Source organism: Myiozetetes cayanensis, unplaced genomic scaffold, assembly GCF_022539395.1.
Source record: "Myiozetetes cayanensis isolate MyiCay16 unplaced genomic scaffold, myiCay2020 scf3, whole genome shotgun sequence".
Taxonomy (NCBI): domain Eukaryota; kingdom Metazoa; phylum Chordata; class Aves; order Passeriformes; family Tyrannidae; genus Myiozetetes; species Myiozetetes cayanensis.
Genome location: NW_026087521.1, coordinates 25,258,322 through 25,273,295, shown reverse-complemented (window position 1 = coordinate 25,273,295; position 14,974 = coordinate 25,258,322). Strand labels below are relative to the sequence as shown.

Genomic DNA, 14,974 nt, shown 5'->3' with positions numbered 1-14,974 from the left:
TGCATCACACATATATTGAGACAACTTCAGAAGGGTGTATGTTACATCCATATTCAATTCATGAGATATGTTTCAATTTTTATTTAGATTTGTATAAGTGGTGAGGATCCAAACTATCACAAATAATCAGCTCAGTTCTGGTCCAAATGAATCCTGGTGGACAGCATTATTTCTGAAAAATTCCTTAGAAATTATTCTTCTTACTGAAGACGACGTAGAACTAAATCATAGTTCATCAGTATTAAAGATGAGTATATTTTACATAGCCATCCAGAAAACTCAAGAAGAATCAGTTGGAAATTCATACTGTAAAGAACTTGGTATTCAGCAGAAGTTATTCTTTTTTCCTGTTTGTTTACAAGTCCTACTGATGGATTCATGACGTGTAGAGTTGCCTGTAAAGGTATTCAAGTTGAGGTCACTAAAATATCCCCATGGTTTTTATGATTTACAGGTGGAAATTCACCTGTAAATTTTTCTAGGGAGATAGACCTACTCTTAATGGTCTTGGGTAATGTGCTGGGGAAGATCTCTGTTGAACTGACATGGGGACACAGCAGCAGACATGGAAACTGGAATTCCTATTGCACCAAGCAGTGATGAGGGGATCTGTGAGACAGTGCAGTAACTATCCATACCTCAAAACCTGAAAAACTTAATATAGATACTGATAGTTTTCTTCCTTATTTCAATATTTTATGCTCTGTCAACAGAGAGGTTGACTAGTTAATCTGAATGAGGGAAAAGCCAGAGAAAACCAGAAGATCCTCTATATAAGCTCCCAGAGGCACAAACATTATTTATGACACATCATTTAACTGAGGGAAGTAAATGCTAATAAATGCTCAAAATAAAGAGAATAGAAATGTGATTTATCACAGTCAGAAGTGATGGTTATTCATCAGAAATACCTATTTTTTCCTTTTTTTTTTTTCATTTTTCATTTACATAGTTGTTTAAGATACTTTTGATATTGGCAGCTCAGGGAGGAGCAAATGCGCACACTAAGGACTTGGATGAGTTTCTGCTATTTGAATTTGCTAGAAATTTTATGAAATAACACCATAGCTCAGGACAAGCTGATGGCATTTCACAGTCTATTTCCCCATATTCCCTAAATGCTGATTTACCAAGAATGAAATGCATGTACACATACACATACTCTGGAGCATGTGTTAAAGCTGCGCTAAACATTTTCCATGTAACTTCCAGATGGCAACATTTTGCCAGAAAGCCTGGTACTTAGAAATGATAAATAAATAAAACAAACAGAATCTTGTGTTGTAATAAGGAGACAATGGAACAGCTGCAAAGCATGGAGTAAATTCAGCTTGACTTGCTGTGAACACAGTGGCTGGATTTTACCCAAGAGATATTAACAACATTCAGATTCCTAAGGGGGACATTGTGAAGAGAAAAGAAGGGATCTCATCAGGAGGTCTGTTAGCATATTTGGAAAAATAAACACAGAAATTATGAAAAATAATATTTAAGCAGCAAAATCAGCATAGGTTGTCCTCCTGCAGTATGTTAAAAACCATGAACTTGTCTTGGGAAGAAAAAATAAGGAACAGAGTTTTGTTTTATTTTGTTTGGAGGGAGAATGAGGGAGAAGATGGAGAGAGGTCGGAGCTTGGGAAGGCAAACTGTGTGACAACAAAAGCCACAAAGCGAAGAAAAGAGAAACCGTGAAGGTAAGGAAAGCAAAAGCAAAGAGGGTGTATCAAGTGTGTTTCTAAAGGGTGCTACTCATTAAAGAAAAGATAGCCCCTCCAAGCTTCCTGAGAGATATTTATAAGGGCAAAAGTATCACATAACACAAATGCTTCTGTCATAAAAAACATTTTCAGTTCAAGCAACATTTGAGAGCAGTTCCTCACCACCAGTAGTGGTAACTAGAAGCGCAGTAGTAAGAGCTACAGTAGGTGAAACATTTCTGTCTGGTTTGCTTTACCTTTCATGGGTGGGCTGTCTTCCACTTATGGTAGTGCACATTGATTGCTCTTTGCTGAACCTGGTATAGTAATAACTCGCATTATTGGTGTCCTCTTATTACTGAAAGTGAAATATTGTGGTTTTTTCTCTTAAAAGGTGGTTCTATGTAATAAGGATGGACACCCTGATACTTATTTATGCTTTAGGCATGCAGATTTGGAAACAATGACCTGTGTAAGAATCAGTGGCAGTGATAAAAATGGAAACCAGGGATCAAACTTAGTAACTATGCATCAAGCAGCTAAAGAGCATTCCTGTATGATGATTTCCTGTTATTCAAGTGGTAGGCAGAACTTTCTGAGTTGGAAACTGTAGCAGCTTAAGAGAAAGTAAAACAGGGTCACATTAATCTGTAGTCTCGTACGTTTTCTCTCAAATGCATGAAGGAGGCTAAGTAAGAATTTCCAACACATCATCACTCTGACTTTGGCATGACTGGGTTGACATGATCAAATGACTTTTTTTTGCCTGGTATATGCTCCCCTGCTTTTTACATCCTTGATATCCCAGTTTATACATGTGCACATGCTGACTTCCTCCAGGACACCACAACCCATTGTGATAATTGCACTGCTAAAGCTACCTGCTGTGTTAAAGGTCAGCAGAAGGGCCTTAGAGGTGAAGTGGCACTTGCCTATCAAAATGCAAAATACTGGGGTGAAAGAAGTAAAACTCAACTATTATACGTTACTAAACTCGAGACATTCAAAGTCGAGTATATCATTCTCATGTACCAATACCCAGAGAAGAATGTCACAGCGTGACTCCATCCTCGTGATGGAGACTGAAAGAAGAATGAAAAATAATGCAAAGTTATCTCCTTTTTGTTAAATCTATTGTAATCTTGTGTTCTTCCTCTGCTACTGCACAGAAATAAAGACATTTTAATCCCAGGGTACAACTGAGAGAAGCCCTGATCTAATAATTGTAAAACCTCTCTATCCGATATTTTAGAACTCAGAGTACTTGTCACTTATGAATATTCATACAGACCACTAAAAGAATTATATTCTGTCTGCAGTTAGAGGAAGGAAAGGAACATGATAAATTCTAAAGAGACAGTAGTATTTTATGGAACACTTGTGAAATATTAAGGGCATACACAACAAAACTCTTGTGGGAAAATTTTTCAGGAGAGGTATAATGAACTAGTGATAACAGCATTATGAAGCAAACCTTTTAAAGGTAACAAAATACAGAAATTAACCTCAAATATTAGAAAAGTTGGAATTCTTCAAGGTAATGTGTTAATGTACATGTTCCTACAGGAGTATCCATGCTTTTCAGGTAAGATATGGAATGCAAAAGCCTGATACAAACTTTGCAAGATAAACTAGAAAACAAAGCTAAACACAAATTTTTTTATTAATAGAAGACAAGTTTTTATCTGAAGAAGGAATTTGGTTCCTGAAAGCCTGCCCTAAGGTTTACAGGTAAGGTTAGTTAAAAATATTAATTTTACATGCCCCTTAAGATTAAGTAAACTGCAGAATTCCTTGAAAGTAAAGTAATAAATGTTTAATAAAATTATTTTCAACTGTTTTCTGACAAGTCAGCACTTGTTAGAAAACAAAAGATGGCCTAATCTCATACTGGCAAGAAATGGACTTGTTCCAATGGCAGATGTACTAACCCAAGTAGATACTCAGTAAGTTTGGAAGACTGATTTTCCTCTGAAGTGGGAAACTTCTTGTGTTTACAGTATTCCCTGAAGAAATGAAAGTGACTTTTTATGAGTTCTTAAAAATAGAGGTAAGGTAGCCCTGAGACCTCTAAAACCAGAGGCTGATGGCAGCTTACCTGCTACCATGATGCTGCTGAAAGGAAGAGAGCATTCTCTCCTCCTTCATCACTCTTCCTGTTTTTCCTTCCTTTGAACTCTTCATCTGACAACACCTGTGCCCCTTGCTTCCAGAATTCTCCTGCTGATGCTGCATTGGGCTTTTTTTTACTTCTCTTCTGTTCTCATTTGACCAATGTGATGTCCATTGACAAGAAGGGTTGGAAAGAGGATCTGGGAAACCACAGGCCTGTCAACCTGACCTCAGTGTCCAGCAAGGATACAGAACAGCACAAGTCCTTTGAGGAGTGGCTGAGGGTGCTGGTGTTGTCCTTGTCTATGAGTCAACAGGAGGACCTACCTCTCAATTCTTATAAAGCTCTAAACTGAACATAACTTATCAAAAAAGTGTAGTTCCTGACCAGCAATTCAAAGTAAATTATATAATTTAATTAAATAAGTCCTATGAAGAGGGCTAAGAGAGTTGATGTTTAGCCTGGAGAAGAGGAGGTTCAGGGGAGACCTCATCACTCTCTACAACTACCTGAAAGGAGGTTGTAGCAAGATGGGGGTTGGTCTCTTCTCCCAGGCAACCAGAAGTAGGACAAAAGGAGATAGTCTTAAGCTGAGGCAGAGGACGTTTTGGTTGGACATTAGAACGAGGTTCTTCACAGAGAGAGTGATTGGGCATTGGAATGGGTTGCCAATGGAGGTGGTGGAGCCACCACCTCCTGGAGGTGTTTAAGAACAGACTGGATGTGGCACTTAGTGCCATGGTCTAGTTGACAAGGTGGTGTTGGGTCACAGATTGGACTTGATGATCTCAGAGGTCTTTTCTAAGTCAATTGATTCTGTGATTTACACATAGGTGCCCTTGCTTGCGGTCTATGAGAAACAAGGGCTGGAGCACTCTCAAGGTCTTTGACTTGACAGTGTTTCACTTTGCATGCATAATACTCTGTTCTTTTATTGACTAAATGAAACCAGACTTTTGGACACTACTGTGATGTCATGTGACTATACTCCAGCTAGTCCCATTCAGGTCATGCAGCCTCTCTGAGAGGTAGATGGACCATCAGCAGGTGTAGATGCTTGTCTGCTTAGCTGAGTCTACAGTCTGAACTGCTGAATTTTATAGACTTCTGCAGATGGAGGATGTAACTCATCTTCCTTCCAGGCAAACATCTTAATCTTAGAAGAAAATTTAAAACCTTCTACAGAGATAAAAATTAGCTGCAAAAGGAGAAATATCACAAGTTTGATGCTTTATGAAGACAGTTCAGGTATCCTGGAAGAACTCTTCTCGGGAGTTTTGTGGGAGGAACTGACATGTGGAAAGCAGTACTTCTGGCCTTCTCACTGAGAGTTATAGTATCCATTTCTGAAATGACATGAGTAGACCATTACATTTGCTTTCAGTCTCTGCTACTATTTATACTCAATAGGTAATTTTATTTCAGTATGTTTTGCATCTTCTGCCTGTGTCTGCTTTCCGCAGAAGAACTTCAATTTAAGGAATTTTATTTCCATCCTTCACTTGAAGATCTGTGATTGCCAAAGGAATGCCTCTGATCTTTCCTAAAAGTATCCATGTTGAGTTTGCTTTCATGTTGGTATCTGCCAGATGCTGTCTCCAGGACTACACTTTCCCTAGGACCTTAGTCCAGAAGATGTACAAAGAGAGCAAAAGTTTCTCTTTGTGATTCTACGAATGTTTTAGTCTATGTCACACAACTATGTCTTCCTGCATAAGGTGCTGAGACTCATATCCTGTCTTAAGTTAAACCCATGAAAACTCATTAAAAGCAATGGAGATGCATGGGAAGAAGTGAATAAGTAGTATTTAGCTCACAAAAGTGCAATCAACTGTAAGCTCAATAATCTATTGATAGAGTCATCCTGTCTTCCAAAGCATGCCAACATTTCCTATAATATGTTGTGATTGTGCTGCGCTTTCAGTAGAGGTGGGTCGTGTGTTTAAAAATGACATTTGCTTTACCATTCTGCCTAAATTGTGGATAATGTTTTAATAAATGGCATTTTTTAGAAGAAATATATTATTTGATAAAATTATTACTCAAACTGAATTCCATCAAATTGTCACAGTTGTTATGTGCTTAAAAAGCTTCTGCTCCTCTATTATTAAGTGGTAAAAGATTATAATTTGATAAAAATGAATACTAAAATGACTGATTTTTAAAAGTATGTTTCAATAAAATTCAGTATAAAAATTCAAAGCAAAATGTAAAAAAAAGATTTTCTTTTTTATTTTAAATCTACACATTTAAAAATATTTCAGTGAACAAATTAATGTTGCAATAGAAGGTACATCACCTGTGCTACATACTCCTCAGTTTCCAGCACTGTCTCATCCACTTATATGATGAGTCATGAGTCCATACTTACACAATATTTACTTCTTTACTATAATAGATACAGCATTTGCATTGTAAACATTAATATAAGTGCAAAGGAGGTTGTGATAGTAGAAAGTAAGACCTAGTACTATGCAAACCCTCTTAGTGAAGTCATTAGCTTTGGTGAGTATATAGTTCCATCTCTGGAAGAGCTTTTTTTGCAGTCATAGCTGCATAACAGTGCTTTTCTAACATGACTACTAAATATATTGCAGCTGATTGTTCCTTGACATGAATTTAACTGTAATGACCACTCCTTTTTTAACTCAGAGCAACAGGAGACTCAAAACTGCAGGGAACTCCTTTTTTTTCTTGTTCAGCTTAAAATAAAATAAAAAACTAATCAACTAACGGTCAAGAATTCTCAAAAGAGAATGGTAAGAAAACTAGAAAATAAAAAGCTTTGAAGGATTTTAAAATTAAGGACCTGAACTGCTAGTGAAAGAAGTTTGCTTGCTTATTAAATCAGCAATAACATCAACTGAATAGAAAATTAAATGAACTAAGTAAACCACAAAAAATAAGAAACAAAGAAAAGAGTAGCAATAACCCAGAAAATATGAATCATAGAATCATATAATCAGATGGGTTGGAAAGGACCACTGAGATTATCAAGTACAACCCTTGATCCACTACACCACAGTTACTAGACTATGGTACTCAGTACCACATCCAGTCTCATCTTAAAAACCTCCAGGGATGGAGAATCTACCATCTCCCTGGACAGCCCAGATGAAGCCTATCCCACCATAGCAGTCTTGGTACCATAAATTTTGCTCCATGATTAAAAAACCCCAAAATTTGTGGCACCAATACTTTAGCCACCTATTGATAAAATGGGTTTTCCTATTCCTCTCCTCATTCATACCTGCTACTGTAGGAATTGAGGTGAACACCACTTGTGCTCCTGTCCCATCAACTAATCGACCCAAAGCCTTAAAGCCCTTTTTAATTGCCAGGGTATCTCTTTTACTGATCTCATCACTGCCAACCTTTTCTACCAAAAGTGGGTAATAATCAGAGGGCCAAATTAGCTCAAGGAGTCTCCTGATAATATCACTTATGCTAGTCCCAGGAAGCCAGCAGACTTCCCTGTGGGATGGGTCCAGTCATCATACAGGGCCTTCAGTTCCCCTCAGAAGGGAATCACCAACTACAACTACTCTTCTTTTTTCTTAATAGCTGCAGTTGTGATCCATCTAATAGACGGAGTGCAACCGGGAGACCCTCCAGACAGATCTTTTTCCTGGGTGTCATTTGCCTGACTCTCTGGGTCCAGGGCCTCACACCTGTTCTTTAAGGGTACTCGGGGAGGTGATGGGCATTGTGAGGGGAGTTCTTTTACCTCTCTGACCAGGGATCTGTTTCCATTCCCTCCCATCTACTCGATTTGCTCCATCTGCTTGATGGCAGGAGGGGCAGGGCTTCTCTGACTCCAGCTGAACTTCTTTTGGAGTTGAAAGGGTGCAACTGCACTAGTCTATTTCTCTTTCACTTTCCCTAATGCTTCTTAGCCTCTCCTCTTCTTCCTTAAGCTCTGCCACTAAACAGAGCAAATCATTCAACTGACCGCACCGTACGTAGGTGTCATTCACACTGTCCTGTGGTACTAATACCAGGCTCAGACACTCCCTACAGCCAGTGACCTGGACAGCTGCATCCTTCTTGGGCGTTTCTGTCTAGGTTAGGACACTCCTGCTGGCAGCAGCAGCAATGGCTTTTGGTAGTTTTGAAACCATTACTGAATCTAGTTGAATTGGAGAGAGAAAAAAACCTCAAAACCAAAGAAACACAACAGCAACAACAAAAAAAACCAAACAAAACCCACCTCCACCACCAAAACCAACCAACCAAACAAAAAATAAACCAAACAGAACAAACCAAAAAAAAACCCAACCACCAAACAAAACCACGCATACCTACCACACAACCCACCAGCAAGAGTTGGGAGAATGGCTGTGCCCTTCCTGCTTCAGCCTGCATGAACTGCCATGCAAACTGCAAAATTCCTTCTATTAAACAAAGAAGCAAACAAATGAAAAACAAAAATAAGAAGCCAGGCATTAGTCTGATCCTGGGATGTCAACATTCCTGTGCCAGGTGTCATTCACTCCATCCAGGACAGAAGTAGTTCTTAAGAGGATCCCTTTGCTCTTTCACTTGGCATTTGCTCATGCAAGAGATCATGTAAGTGCTTCAGTATGCTGGTTGCAGTGATAGTTTGAATAAGAATTATTCAAAACAAGACCTCAGGAGTAACCAATTAGGGACGTGAGTTACTATAACTTGGGCTGCTGTGTTGCCACTACAATACTAGCTCCAGCATTATCATCACAGAAACTTAACTATACTTTTTTTTTCACTTCATGGATGAGCTGACCACACCAGATCCCAGTCAAAAGCAACATTTAACTCGAAGTACATATTTTTGTGCTTTAACAGAAGCCAAGTAAGAGGTAAATTTCAAATTACGTTTCAAAATAAAACTGCAACAGGGTATTAACAATGAAGTCTTAAGGGTATTGAGTTTATGGATAATAAATAAAAAGAAAGAATACCATTTCAATACAGTCTAAAAGGAGTTGCTCTTCACCTCCATAAAGCATAGTAAATTTCGATTTTGTAACAGAATAGGCAGCCTGAGGTCTTGATTTTATCTTATAATATGCCAGTAGGTCAGGTATCATCACTGAAAACCAAACTTGAGCTCAGGAATATAAGGATCAGACAAAGAGACATGTCAAAGTGTGCAGCTCAGCTGCTAGGAAGCAATAAAAGCACTAGAATGTAAGTGTGTGGGTTGCAACATTTTGTTGACCATGGAATGTATCCCAGTACCCATATAAGAACTTCCTGCCCATGAAACTGGTTATCATTTCCATCCCAACCTATTAACCAGCTTGTTCTGGTGACATCATAGGAGACTGAGTGATACCTGACATTTAAACACAGTGTAAGATAAAATAATACTCCTACACAGGCAACAATACATTTGGTGTCCCTGGAAAGTTATTTGAGCTGTTTAAATGATTTATTTTTCTCTTCATTCTCTAAATGTAAAATTTCATTTTAGAATTTCCAGACCACCTGAAATATAGTCCTTGAAAAAACCCCAGACAATCCCTTTCTCTCAGATTCATCTAATATACACTGAAGTAATAAAAAAAAGTATTTAATTTGCCTGAATTTTTTCTTTTAGAAATAAACAAAAACAAATATTTCAAAATGAAAACTTAAAAGCATATGTTTTGCAGCTAGTAAAATTAGTTTATCTGAGTTTTCCTTTTCTTTCCTCCTACAGAACTACTTACCAAATTTCTTTCAATTAATAAATCCTGAAGTAGTTTTTTAAAGGTAATTTACTGTTTTTGTCCATCTCCGCACATAATATCAGCAGTTATTGATCATAAAAATACTAGATTTGTGCATGTAGACTAGATACCCATCTCTTTTCTTTTCTCTTTCCATTTTTTTTTTTTTAAAGAAATTTTCCATTTTTTATACTGTAGCATTCACTTGTTCCCTACCATCTACCTGATAATGATCTTGGATTTCTGGTTCCAGTCAGACTCTGATGTTGACTATCTATTGTTAACATTATTTTTTCTTTTTTCTCTTAGTAAGTTGATCTTGAGGTAATATCTGCATTATTTCCACTAAATATATTCTCCAGATTACATTACAAGAGTTCACTGTGTTCCCCAAATAGTTATCATCTGCACAGAAAAATCTCTGACACCTTAACCTAGAGGCTAAAGTCTGACAGTAAAAAATTGTGTTTCTTTTTAGCTAAGGACTGTATTTTACGGTAAAGGACTTCTTGCTTGTTAATACAAACACAGGCCTGGTTTTAAGGTAATATTTATTTATGACTTTTTTATATCAAGGTGCTCTAAACTTCACCTATAATATGCTCCACCACTGTTCCACATTAAACTGTCTACCAGAAGGGATTGACATTAGTTATGAGAGAGAATAGCAGAAGCTCTTTAGACATATAACTACTGTGCCATTTTGATGTAATTCAGTTTAAATTTCAAACATTTCTATTTAACATAATCAAGTGGTATGAAATCTTCTTTTAAAATGGCAAGTATACAGTACCAGCTCAATTGGCACTTAGCAACGGTCCTTTTGCAATATGCACAATAGCTTCCAGCAGGGAGTTTTTTAAGGACCATCCTCTGAGAGCACAAACTCACACATGTACAATCAGGACACATCAAGGTTCTATCTCCAGCTCCCCTTGAGATGTTATTTAGCTAATGCACAAATGTTACAGCTAAGACGTTAGCCTGAAAAAAAGAACAAGCAGTTGTGTGCGGGTACACATCTTTTCTTTTTTCATTCCAGGATATCTTCATATTATAATTTCACACAAAGTAACACCTAGAGAAAGGTGTAGTATGTGATTTTTACTCAATAGGTATATTTCCACGTTTAAATGCACTGCAGCCGTCAAGTGCCCCTTCTTGAATCCTGCATTATACAGTGGCAAGGCACCACTGAGTGGGTATACAGCTGCAGTCATTACTGGATATTCTCTGGCTGGAATATCACTGGAAACATATAGCTCTATCACAGGCTGCCATAACCAGTAAATGCTGCTATGAGCATAGCTGTTCTATATCCAATGAAAAGAGAAGATTTGGCCCTGAAATCAGCTTTCCTCGAGAGAGTCAAATCCTGGCAAATAAGTCCTTGTTTCAGCTGCAAACCTCTCATACTTATTGGTTGTCTTCCAAAAACTGTGATGAACCATATAATAAGTTCAAATTTCATTAAGCCCGGGAGCAGAGGGAGTTTCTAGCATGCTGCTAAAATCATGGCTTAATGCTCTGAACCAGATGATTGCATTATAATCTCATTCTAGTTGGGCTCTTCCTTCCCTATTAGAAGGCTTTTAAATCCAAGATAGAAAGTAAGAGGGTCCCCAATGTTGAAGTCTGCAATGCTGTTATTAAATACACTGCTTAGATGTTTTGCATATGGAAAGAGATGATGACATTGATACTACTGCAGTAATGCTGTCTTGAGTGTAAGACTTCAGTACTGGCTTTAATTCTGTCCATATGGAAAGTTGCAACAGCAACGTGATAACAAAAGGTTGACAAACTTTGCATGATGACAAACTTTTTCTTCAAAGTAATAAGGAATATGACATTTTAGTATGAAAGTTTAATGACAGACTGATGGACAGATCATTCAACTTACTTTCTCCCAATCAAATGTTCTTTAGCATTAATATCTCTGAATAAAATACAGTAGAAGAAAGAAAGCAAAAATGAGCATATATTTTTAGTTAGCACAAATATATATAAGGGAAGAATAAATATTGTTGTACATGTGGGACAATGAATTAGCATTGTAATGGACTGTTTAAAGAGATGCTCTTTGCTAGTGCCTAGCCATGAAATCCATAGAAAAGACTTGAAATCCATGAAAGTAGGAATAAATTCTGATTTTGTGGGGGGGTTAAAAATTAATATATAAAATAATGTAGATATGAGTTAAGGAAAATATTAATATAGTTTTGTTTAAAAAAAAGAGAGCTTAAAAAATTCTCTAAGGCCCATAGTTTTTGTCTTAGATTTTTTTTTTTTTAAACCTACAGAAGACATTGAAACATCTTGTTTCAGTTTTGGAACAAAGTAATACATATTCTCTAAATTTTTCAGTTGAGACACTGAATCAAAGGATCAGTGATGTGCACATCTCTGACTATAAGTACTATTATAGGCTTCAGTTGGATTAGGATCCTCTTCTTAATCCGGTCTATTAAAAATGCCTATGTTCTAAATCTGCATGATTTGCCTGCTGAATAACAAAACAGAAGGCTTTTTTTTTTTTTTAAATCAAATGCAAACTATTTGACACTCCAGGGATTGGTGATAGTCTAGAATATTTCAGGCTGGCCCATTCTGACTATTCAGGCAAAGGAACAGATGACATTATAAACAATTTTTCATATGGACATCTTGAGGCCCCCAGGAAAACTTGCCATTCTTGACTCCTAGGCTCTGGTCTCAAGTATAGTGCTGGACCATGAAGTCAACATCTAAGGTCCCCAGAGTCAGATAGTTATAAAGGTTCTTTATTTAAAAGATTGATAATGAGGGTGCACAGCAGCCTGTGAGAAATTTTGATGTTTTCTGTGTCCCTGGCCACAGCAGTTTGGGAGTGATTGTCCCTCCCCACAGATGACATGTGCATAAGGCACAGCAAAAACAAGACTGACACGCTGTGGTGCAAGAGCAGAACGCCATTTTTAAACTTCTGTTAAGTGTTTTCTTTTGACCACTCTGGTTGCCTAGGTTAAAGTAGAACTGGTAAAGTCTGCTGGAGAATTTACTTATCCCAAGGACCAATATTTAAATTTCATTGTTTGTCTTCGGGGTGTTTTAAAGCACTTTTTAGTTAAAATTCCAAAGTGCAGCAGTCTACAAAAATTGGCAGATTTTCCCTTTTTTTTTTTTCTTTTAACAGAATAATTTTATAATTGCAGCAGTTAAAAACAATACTATATAACTATCTCCAAACTAATTTTTTTTGGCTATTCCATAGCTAGAAAGGGCCTAACTGATCTTAAACTATAAAAAGACTCATCTGGGCAGACAAACCTGCCTGCCAAGTTTTAGGTGGCTAGGATCCAGAGTGGATGAGATATTAAATGTGAAAACTTAATTCTTAGAGTTGAAATGCCAAACTGCAACATCAAGACCTGGTGCTATAACTTTTAAGAGAGCTGAATGGTGTAATAGGGTACATAATTATTTCACTTATGAGCAAAAAGGCCTATTACTCTTATGCAGAGCTTTAAGTAAGTTATAAGGATATTTCTTCAGAAACATATGCCAATCATTTAACCAAGAAAACTGTGCTTTTCAATTATATGTTACCATTTTCTGGACTTGCTGCCTCGTGCAAATCAACAGATTTTGAAAAATTATTGGTTATGGCCTCAAGAGATACTTCATAAACTTTTATTTACTTCTAATATATCCATTAGGGTAACATAGGCTAAATAATATTTATCTTATCTTTTTTTTTTTTATTTGTCTCTTAATCTTTCTTACATGCAGTACAGTACCTGGCAGAGTACCAAGTACCAAGAACTCAGCTTTCTCTGATGTTGGTATTCTAGCAGCTTGAACAGCGGGTTTCCTGCCAATTTAAACTTTTAGTTTTTAATGAAGAATTCAAACCAGAAAAGTTAAGCATTCCTTGGCTTTGCTCTTCAGTAGGCAGTACATTTGATTTGGCACTGTGATTGAGAAAGCTCTTTTTAAAAATCTTATGGAACCAAAACTAAAAATTCTGTTTAAATCCTTGTAGTTCTCTAAGAACATAAAATACTAAAAAAGCAATAAATAAAATTTAAAAAAATCTAAACAAATATATTTTACAACCTGGAACTTGAAGAAACAAGCTGTTCTTTTATTTCTTATTTATTAATTTTAAGCAAAATCATTCAGACCTAACTCATGAGATATTTCCCCTTTGAGAGTGATCTCGAATTTTTCTAAATATACAGTTACATAAAATATACACAGAACATTTTATTTCTATACCTGCACCATCACAGGAAGAATATTTCTAGCCTCTGAAATAACTTTGCAAAGTTCTGGGGTTTTCTGTATATTTTATGTTGAGGAGGTCCAGAAGCTTTGATCTCTGCGAGCTGGCTCAGTTTACTGCTCTCAGAAGGGGAAGAGAAGGCACGAGTGACTTAGTAATGCCATAGAGCAACATGTGAAGAAACTTACCTTCCTTCACCTCTCCTTCCATGTATACTCCAAGTTTTCTGTGCATGGGTTTGGGCCGAATGACCAAAACAGTCCATGAGTTAGGAATATCATGCCCGGTTGTGATCTTGCAGCTTCTGTCCCTAGTTGCTGACACCTGTGTGACTAATTCTGAGTCCTTTACAGAAGCTGTAGTGTTATCTGGCCATGGATCACCTATGGTGTGACCTACTGAAAATGAGCTGTCCTAGCTAGTAAACAGCTTGGTCCAGATATTAATGCAAGAGAAGGTGTTTGAGACTGTGTTTCTCTTGAGACACTGGGCTTTGTTATATTGCAGACAACAGCAAGTTCTCGGAAGCTGAGCTGCTTTGCCTCCAACAGGAGTTAGATTTTACTGTACCTTGAGAATCTGGGCTATTAGAGATATTCAAGGGTCAAATTTAAACACATGCTTACGTGCTTAACTGGCCTTGATGATGCTAGTCATATCATCTAAGGGACTTTTCTTCAAAAGGTAGTGAAGATTAATAGCTCTTATTTCTTTATTTTACAGGGGCTGGGCCCTAGTGATGATTTAACTGTGTTGTCAGTGGTTCCACACACCTTTATGTGGGAAGACTTGAAGTTCATTAAAGAAAAAAAAAAAAAAGGAAGAGAACATCACTGTTATTGAAGATGGTGAAGGGTGTAGAGGGTATGCATATGAAGAGTGGCTGAAGTCACTTGGTTTGTTCAGCCTGGAGAAAAGGAGACTGAAGAAAGACCTCATTGCAGTCTACAACTTTCTCATAAGGGGAAACGGAAGGGCAGGCACTGATTTCTCTCTCTGATGACCAGTGATAGGACCCAAGGAAAGGGCACAAAGATGTATCAGGGAAGGTTTAAGTTGGATATTAGAAAAAGGTTCTTTACCCAGAGAAGAATCAGTGGTTGGGCACCAGAAGAGTCACCCCAGGGAAGTGGCTGTGGCACCAAGCCTGACAGTTCAAGAAGCATTTGGACAATGCACTCAGGCACATGGTGGGATTCCTGGG

At 37.4% G+C, this 14,974-nt stretch overlaps 1 long non-coding RNA gene across 1 annotated transcript in view; it reads left to right on the top strand.

Moving 5' to 3' along the window:
• The window catches only part of LOC126644443 (uncharacterized), a 20,730-nt gene extending 17,302 nt beyond the window's left edge, over nt 1–3,428 (top strand). Inside the window, exons 3-4 of the long non-coding RNA XR_007629930.1 lie at nt 1,599–1,694; nt 3,368–3,428. This is a non-coding gene — a long non-coding RNA (uncharacterized LOC126644443). The remainder of the gene's footprint in view (nt 1–1,598; nt 1,695–3,367) is intronic.
• The last annotated feature ends 11,546 nt before the right edge of the window (nt 3,429–14,974 follow it).